Here is an 8,973-nt window from a genome sequence, read left to right on the forward strand (position 1 = left end):
GGGCAGCTGGTAATTACATTACCTTAATATTTATTTTCAATATTATACCCCTCCCCCCAAAAAGGTAATTCAGCAGTACTCTTTAAATTGTAAAATTGCTCCATGCCTTTGGATCAATCAATCCCCAAATTGTCGGTATAATGAGTTCCTTTTAATAGGAAGGAGCTCATTAATTAGCATGCTGATTGCACAAAAACATATTTTAAGCCAACACAAAAAGGCTCCTGTAGAGTCTGTCTTCTTCCACCTGCCCATGGGGTGAAAAATTCTAATTAAAACAAAAGAAAACAAATAAAATGGAACATTTTGTACTTCTCTGTTCTGCTCTGACGTATTAGTGGAAAAGTTCTGCCCCTCTTCACAAATGCTGCATTTTCTTCAGTATGCATCCTTATAAAAGAGACCATGTCCCCAAGGCCATTGGCACACCCAGGGCAGCATAGCATCGTGAAAGCTGTACAGCCCAAGTCCAGTGTGGTATAGTGGTTGGACCATTGGCCTAGGATGGGCATAGCCAGTGTGGTGCCTTCCGAGGGTTGCTGGACTCCAAATCCAATCAAGCTTAGTCAGCACAGTCAATGATCCAGGATATACAGGAATTGTAGTTGAGAAACATCTGGAGAACCTCACACTGGCTACTCCCATCCTAGGCCAACAGGGGCCCATCTAGTCTAGAGTCCTACTCTCACTGTGGCCTGGGACTAGGATTTAACCCACATTCCCACCATGGATTTAAAGCACCATGACACCATTTTAAACAGTTGCGGCTTCCCCCAAGGAATTCTGGAAGCTGTTATTGGCTAACGGGGTTGCTGAGAGTTGTTAGTAGACCCCGATTCCCCACCCAGAGCCGCAATTTCCAGCGTAGTTGAACAACCAATCCCTCTCCCCAGGGAACTATGAGAGAGTGGGGCTAAGGAGACACCTCCAGGGGCTGAGGTCTCTTTGGGGTCCCCAATATTTGAGGGGGCCAGGGCCCCTCAAAGCTGATGAGCATTGCCATTCAAATCGTGTGTCTTATTATGTGGGATGGAGCACTCTTGGAGGGGGTGGGAATAGATGAGGGAGAGAGAGAGAAAGATAGGCAGAGAGAGAATGAGAACATATTTATATAATAATAACAATAATAATAATAATAATAATAATAATAATAATAATAATAATTTATTATTTGTACCCCCCCATCTGGCTGGGTTTCCCCAGCCACTCTGGGCAGCTTCCATAAAAACCAAAAATACAGTAAAATGTCACAGATTAAAAACTTCACTGAACAGGGCTGCCTTAAGATGTCTTCTAAATGTCAGGTAGTTATTTATCGCTTTGACATCTGATGGGAGGGCGTTCCACAGGGCGGGCGCCACTACCGAGAAGGCCCTCTGCCTGGTTCCCTGTAGCTTTGCTTCTTGCAATGAGGGAACTGCCAGAAGGCCCTCGGCGCTGGACCTCAGCGTCCGGGCAGAACGATGGGGGTGGAGACGCTCCTTCAGGTATACTGGGCCGAGGCCGTTTAGGGCTTTAAAGGTCAACACCAGCACTTTGAATTGTGCTCGGAAACGTACTGGGAGCCAATGTAGGTCTTTCAAGACCGGTGTTATGTGGTCTCGGCGGCCGCCCCCAGTCACCAGTCTAGCCGCCGCATTCTGGATTAGTTGTAGTTTCCGAGTCACCTTCAAAGGTAGCCCCACGTAGAGCACATTGCAGTAGTCCAAGCGGGAGATAACTAGAGCATGCACCACTCTGGCGAGACAGTCCGCGGGCAGGTAGGGTCTCAGCCTGCGTACCAGGTGGAGTTGGTAGACAGCTGCCCTGGATACAGAATTGACCTGTGCCTCCATGGACAGCTGTGAGTCCAAAATGACTCCCAGGCTGCGCACCTGGTCCTTCAGGGGCACAGTTACCCTATTCAGGACCAGGGAGTCCTCCACACCAGCCCGCCCCCTGTCCCCCCAAAACAATACTTCTGTCTTGTCAGGATTCAACTTCAATCCATTAGCCGCCATCCATCCTTCCATATTATAGAATATATAGGACATCTATACACTACCTTTTGACCAAGGAGCTCAGGTTGGTGAACATGGTTCTTCCTGTCCTCATTTCACCCCCCCTAACAACACTGTGCAGTAAATTAGGCTAAGAGAACGTGACTGGTCCATGGTACACTACGTAGGCTTCATGGCTACGTAGTGAGGATTTGAACCCAGGTCTCCAAAGTAAGGAAGATCAAGAAATGGGTAGAGAAACATCCTGTTTACTTTCAGAATATCAAAGTAAAGTTAAAGACATTAAGTGTGAAATCCTTCTTATTTTAACCCCACCCTCCAATGGTTTTTCTTCCCTTCTGTTTGTTCAAATGTTAGGAGCGCACAGAATGTTCGTGTTAGAAGAAAAGAAAGAAAGAGAGAGAGAGAATGGAATTATTGTACATTTTATTTAATTCATTCCCCCTGCAGATACTAATTTAATTCATTTTAATTGGTTTGAGGAATGTCTTTGAGCGCCAATATTGCGCTCAAAGCCACCAGCAGGGACCCCCAATGGGACTTGCACCTGTAGTTGAAATCAAAAGATAAGAGAGAGAAGAAACAGCTCCTTGCTGAGGAGAACTGAGGGAATGGGATGGGGTGGGGGGGGAATGCCCCTTCAAAAGAGGTACATTTCCTTCCCTCTTTATATCGCAAAGCAATAAAAGGAAATAAATTTGTGTTCCAAGTCTTGGCCGTATCTTAAGGTCATTACATAAGGATGTAATCTCAGCGAGGAGATTTCTGTGAAGTTGTGAAGGCTGAGTGGGGGGGGGGGGGAGGATGTAAAAAGTGGGATTAGAATATCACAAGGAGAATGAGGTGAAGGGGGTGGGGGTGGTAAATGTCAGGATGGAACAAACCTGTGTACTTATTTTCCAATTTTCGTCTCAACATGAGACCCCAGCGTGGCGTTAAGTTTTGACACAAAAGAAGCACAACTTTACTGGTCAGGAGCAACTGAGGGAAGGAATTAAATTTTGTAAAGCAGTTGGGGTAGGGGGGGAGTGTTCTCCAGCAGGTGTTTTTCTTTTTCACCATGCTAGTCCAGCTTGTGTGGATCTCCTAGCTGAATTATGCACTGCAAGTGGAATATACATTGTTGTGTGCTGCATTCAGTTCACTGGCGAGGACAATCATCCGGACACGATACACCCAAAGGCATTCCTAGCAGAAGAATGGCTGGTTCCCACACTGCGCTATAGATTTAGAGCCGTTTAGAAAAACCTAGCTGGAAAAGGCTTTCTCCCTCTCTCATAACACCAAACCCTGAGACATCCAAGGAAAACAGTACAGTGGTACTTTGGTTCTCAATCCATTCCGGAAGTCTGTTCCAAAACCAAAGCGTTTCAAAACCAAGGCGTGCTTACCCATAGAAAGTAATGCAAAATGGATTAATCCATTCCAGACTTTTAAAAACAATCCCTAAAAGAGCAATATCACATGAATTTTACTATCTCACGGGACCACTGATCCACAGAATGAAAGCAATAATCAATGTACTGTACTATAAAATAAATAAGACAGTATTGTAGATGATAAAAAATAAAATTATTATTATTTTCTTACCTGCATTGATGATAGTCATTGTTTGGACAGGGGGCTTTTATCCATTTCTGCAGACACACAATCAGTGTCACTGAACTGGGCTCCACACAGTCACAAAAACAAATTAACCAGAAAAGCCTCAAAAACACAAAATAAATAGCAAAAACAAAAGCGCCAAACTTTATCCATTTCAGAAGTCCGTTTGACTTCCAAAATGTTTGAAAACCAAGGTGCAGCTTCTGATTGGTGCAGGTGCCCAGAAAACAATAGCCGACAGTTGCATCAGACGTTTAGCTTCCAAAAAACGTTCGAAAACTGGAACACTTACTTCCAGGTTTTCAGTGCTTGAGTACCAAGGTGTTTGAGTACCAAGGCATTTGAGAACCAAGGTACCACTGTACGTTGGAAGATTTAGGATGGGGAAAATAAAGCAATTATTCACGGAGTGCCTAGCTAAATGATGGAACTCATTCTGACAGGAGGAGCTGATGACCACCAACTTAGATGGCTTTGAAGATTAGACCAATTCATGGAGGAGAGGGCTGTCAATGGCTACTAGCCATGATGACTATGCTCTGCCTCCCCAGTTGGAGGCAGCATTGCTTCTGAATACCAGTTGCTGGAAACCACACAAGGGGAGAGCACTTTTGTGCTCTGGTCCTGCATATGGGTTTCCCAATAGAGGCATCTACTAGTCCACTGTAAGAACAGGATGTTGGAGTAGATGGGCCATTAGCCTTATCCAGCTGTATGTTCCCAAGATTGTAGCCACAACATGGTAGGGAGGATGATTTGTTCTTTCCCAGTCTTGGGAGAAATGAGGAGAATTCTTGGAGGTGGATCTGCAACACTATGGACATGCAAATGTTTTGCAAATATGTGTCATTTTTCTGTGTGAGGAGAAGCCACACAGAAGTTGGAGAAGCCAAAATCAGGGGGAAACCCCTCAGCCAAAATCAATCAGAAGAAACATTATAACATGGGCAGAGGGCTCAGTCCACATACAGTGCACTGCACACCAAAAACCCTGTTTGCATCCTGGTAAGTACATTGATCTCACCGTTTTGTCTTTCTTCAGGCCACCATATTTGATGAAAACAGGTCAAACAGCAAGCACCCGTGTGAAGTTTTCCATGCATTTAGTTGACAGGGGGGAAACCCCTCAGATATGATTATGCTGATAATGACTATTTTTGTAATACTGAAATAATGGAAGTGTTGTTATTGTTTGCCGATTCTCCAGCTAACAGTGTATTAATCTTGTCTGTGTTTAATACAGTACTGGGATATCACAGCAAACAGCTCATTGCTTCTTAAGATACATTGACACGAAGGCCAGTAGGCTGATAGCATAATCTCTCAGATGCAATTTAGGCAGATCTCTTTCTCTCTTGCTCTCGCCCCCATTAAACACACACACACATTTGTACCTTGCAAATCCTTCCTTCCCTCTTCCTCCTAAAAAGAAAAGTATTATCATATCTGAATGGTGGACACTTTCTTCCACTAATGAGATGTCATGAATCCTTGTCATGATTTGGCATATAAATTCTTCACTTGCCAGCTTCCGGGATGAACACCAAGTTTACAAAACAACAGCAGCAACACTTTGAAAGATAATAACCTATTTAAACAATCGGTATTCTGATCTAAGCAGTTTGTGAATGAGAAGCCTTAGCAAATCAGTAAAAACAAGGGAAAAAGGGTGAGCCGCTTCCATGGCGCTCAAGAAATTGGCTTGTTTTTACACCTCCTTCGGCATCGTCACATCTTTTCTTCCAATTTCCCTTTTAATGTAACTGTATGTTCTGTAAATATTGTTGGGGCTGACAAGAACATCAATTCATGTTATTCATAAAGCAATTCAGGATTCCTGCCATGAATAGCAAGCAGGAGGAACAATCACTTGAATATTTTTTATTCTTTTTTTTATTCTTTCTTTTGCATAAAGAAAATGCTTGCACTACTGAAGTTTAGCAGGCGCATAATGCACAGGGGGAAAGGAACATCTTTAGCGTTACTTCATATGCAGAGAGCTGGGCCCTTACAGTTCTTGGTATTATTATTCCCCATTTGCTGTTCTAAATGTTTGTTTGAAAATAATCATTTGGGGGGAACGGGAATAGCTTCTTTTCGAACGGAACTGTCAAAGGAAGAGATGGAGAGGGCCACAGAGGAGGAGCAATATGAGTGCAGTAAACCTTCAGATGTAATGTCTCAGGAAATCTTGTTCACAAAAGGGCTGTAAATGGGTGTTAGGATGAGGGTACAGTGGAACGAGGAACTGAGTGAAGCAGAGCTTTCAGAAACAACAATGGATGTGCTGGGCCCCAGCTCACCATGCAAGCGCTTCATGAACTCTTAGCTGTTTTTGATGCATCTCCTCCAAGGATGTAAAGGATTCGAAACACTGAGCTGCCTCCATTAGACGCTGTAGAAAAAAGAATTAGAAAGACATTTCTCCCTCCCTCCTTCCCTCCCTCCCTCCCTTTCATTCCTGATTTTTGCTACATGCAACTTCCTGCAATCACTCTCTGTGAAATAAAATAAATAAATATGTCTTTAATATTTGTTTACTTATAGCATCTATGCTGTCCTCTTGCAAAATTGTGGATGTTTGTCAACACCGTACACAATATTGCACTTTAGGACAAATTTGTAGTACAGTGCTGACGGGTTTTCTGGATTTGTGGGTTTTTGTTTTTTTAAAAAAATAACAAATTAAGAAAATGTGTGGAACTGAATTTAAGATTAAAATAAATGAGAAATTGAAATCGACAGATTTGTCTGTCCCTGCACAGCCTCACCAGATTACACTGGCACTGAAAAGACTTGTGCACAAGTGCAGATGGAGTTCTTTTCTCTTCCTTCTCCACCCTCAGGTTTAAAAACAACAACAAAGTCTCTCCTCCTGAAGAGAGGGGAGTGGTTGTGGGTGGGAGCCCGAGCTCCTCCTCTAGCAGGGGGCGTTAGCCCCCTGCCTCCCACTCACCTGGCTGGCGCCCACGCCCATCAGCAGGCACCCAACCAGGTGCCTCCGAGGGGGCGTGTACAGCAGCCTAAATGCTGCAGCGCCAGCCCCTCCTCGGCCTCACTCTTCGTCGTCCCGTCGCGAGTCACCCACCCTCCACTCCCTTTGAGCTCAGGGTCTTAGTTTTCCTTGGCCTTGCTATGGACCTTAGGTTGGTTGCCCTGGTTGTCCGGGGGGCCTGGTAGGAATTTTTCCATTTGGCATTAGGCTTTTTGGTTTTTTTGCCTACCTCGTAGCAATCGTCACAACTTTCGTGGTACTGGTGGGTAGGTTAGGCATTGGAATAATGTGTTGTGGTGTCGAAGGGCTAGGTGTGGCCATCGCCTATGCCTTCAATTTTTGGGTATTCCGTTAAAGGAATCTGGCGGTCGTGTATTCTGTCCGATGCCTGCTTGGTGGGAGGCCATGGCACGACCGTCGGTGACATCAGGGGAGAGCCTATAGTTGGATTAGCATCAACAGGCTCCACCTACTGGTGAATAAACCCCCCTCGTTTCAGACTCACCCCTCTCTGAGGGGGTGGAGTCAGCTGATGTAATCCAATGCCTAAGCCAATACCTTTTCACTTGCTGTAATCAATAAAGTTGTGGCCTTTTCTTGCCCATTAACCTTATATCACGTGTCCTTGTGTATTCATTCCACTTTGGGGGGGATCGGGTCCTCGAACCACAACAATGGTTTCCAGTGAATCAGAAAACTGTTTTCAGGACACTCTCCAAACTTACTGGAGCTGCAGAACTCAGAGTTGCAGAGCACAGGAAGGCAATTCAAACAGCTCACTGTCTCTGACTTCCACAGATTCATGAAGTCATTTTTTGGGTAGTTGAAAGAAAAAAGCCAAAGGATCTGGTGGAACACTGGATCTTTCTCTATCACAGTGTAGATGGTTAGGAGACCATTATTGGCCAATAAGGTCTAGCTTCTGTAAAAGCAATATATATAAAATTTAATGTCCCCAAAGAGTTAGGTATTAAGCCTTCAAAAACATGCCATTTTTACTTAAATGAAATCTCTTCTCCATTATTTATTGGTGTGAGTCCTTGATTATCAGATTAAAGTGACAAAATATCTGGAAGCATTAAATCTACCTAATTATAGGTGTGCTTAGACCTTATCTTGGTTCAGAGATTTCAGGTACCCTTTTTGATGGATGTTTAGGTCCTTGTGGGATTGGAGAAGCTGAACCTATCACATTAGTCTTATTAAACTGTTTTACACAGAGATTAGATCAAAGTTACTATCCGATTCAAGGAAATCCTTGAATGAGTTTATCGAATGCTTACTTACTGCAAATATTAGGTGGGGGATTTTGCAAACTCTGAGAAATTTTGATTTGGTGTTTTTAAACGTCATTTTGTTTGTAGCTTGCCGCTCTATGATTGCAATACATCTTTTATTTATATCTGATCCTGGATGGCGAAAGGACAGACACGCCCATCTACCTTATCCTTCAAGACCAACATGGCTACAAATACTGAATTCTCTTGGCATCACCTCTGCTGCTGTTTGGCTTCCAGGCTGAAAACTTCTTAGGACTCCTGACATTTTGTTGGCAGCGGTGTGAAAAACTGCAAAGCTGTCCAAAGGGGAGTGGGGGTGGGAAGCAACAACCACAATGGTGTGTGTGTGTGTGTGTGTGTGTGTGTGTGTGTGTGTCTTTGGTGAGATTGCACTGAATAATGTATTCATTCTAGGCCGTCATCACTTTCATAGAGGCACTGGGCAGAATTTGCTGAAGTTTAAGAAGATGTAATGTAAAACTTTGAATCAGCTGCAAGAGGAGTTGTACTGAACCCTCTCCTGGTAAACAAAAAGCCAGCTCAAGGTCCATGTGTTTGTTTGTTTGTTTGTTTGTTTGTTTGGTTGCTTGCTTGTTGCATTTATATCCCACCTTTTTATCCAAGGAGCTCAATGTGGCATACATAGTTCTCCCCCTCCTCTACAACAGCCCAATGGCTCTCCAAAAAAACAAAAAAAACCACCACCCATTTGTTTGCAACTGCATCATTATATGCAAAATAGGAACACAGGGTGCTGCCTTATATTGAGTCAGGCCATTGCAGTGGCGTAGCATGGGGGGTGCAGGGGGGGGGCCGGCCGCACCGGGCGCAACATCTGGGGGGGGGCGCGCTCGCACTCGCAGCTCTCTGCCCCTACCTGGCTCACTCACTCTCTCTCACTGCAGTGCTGGCTGTGTGAATCCGATCCGAGCCGCTGGGTCGCCGCCCACTGTGGAGGGGGTGGGTGCCAGGCGTGCGGTGCGGAGAGAGAGCGAGGGACTATCTGGGGGAGGGACAGTGCAGCAGCCGCCCAGCGCAGCGCTGAGCGCAGGAGAGAACCACACCAGACCAGACCAGGCAACAGCAAGAAGAA

This window comes from Podarcis pityusensis, assembly GCF_964106645.2.
Source record: "Podarcis pityusensis genome assembly, chromosome: 8".
NCBI classification, from domain to species: Eukaryota; Metazoa; Chordata; class Lepidosauria; order Squamata; family Lacertidae; genus Podarcis; species Podarcis pityusensis.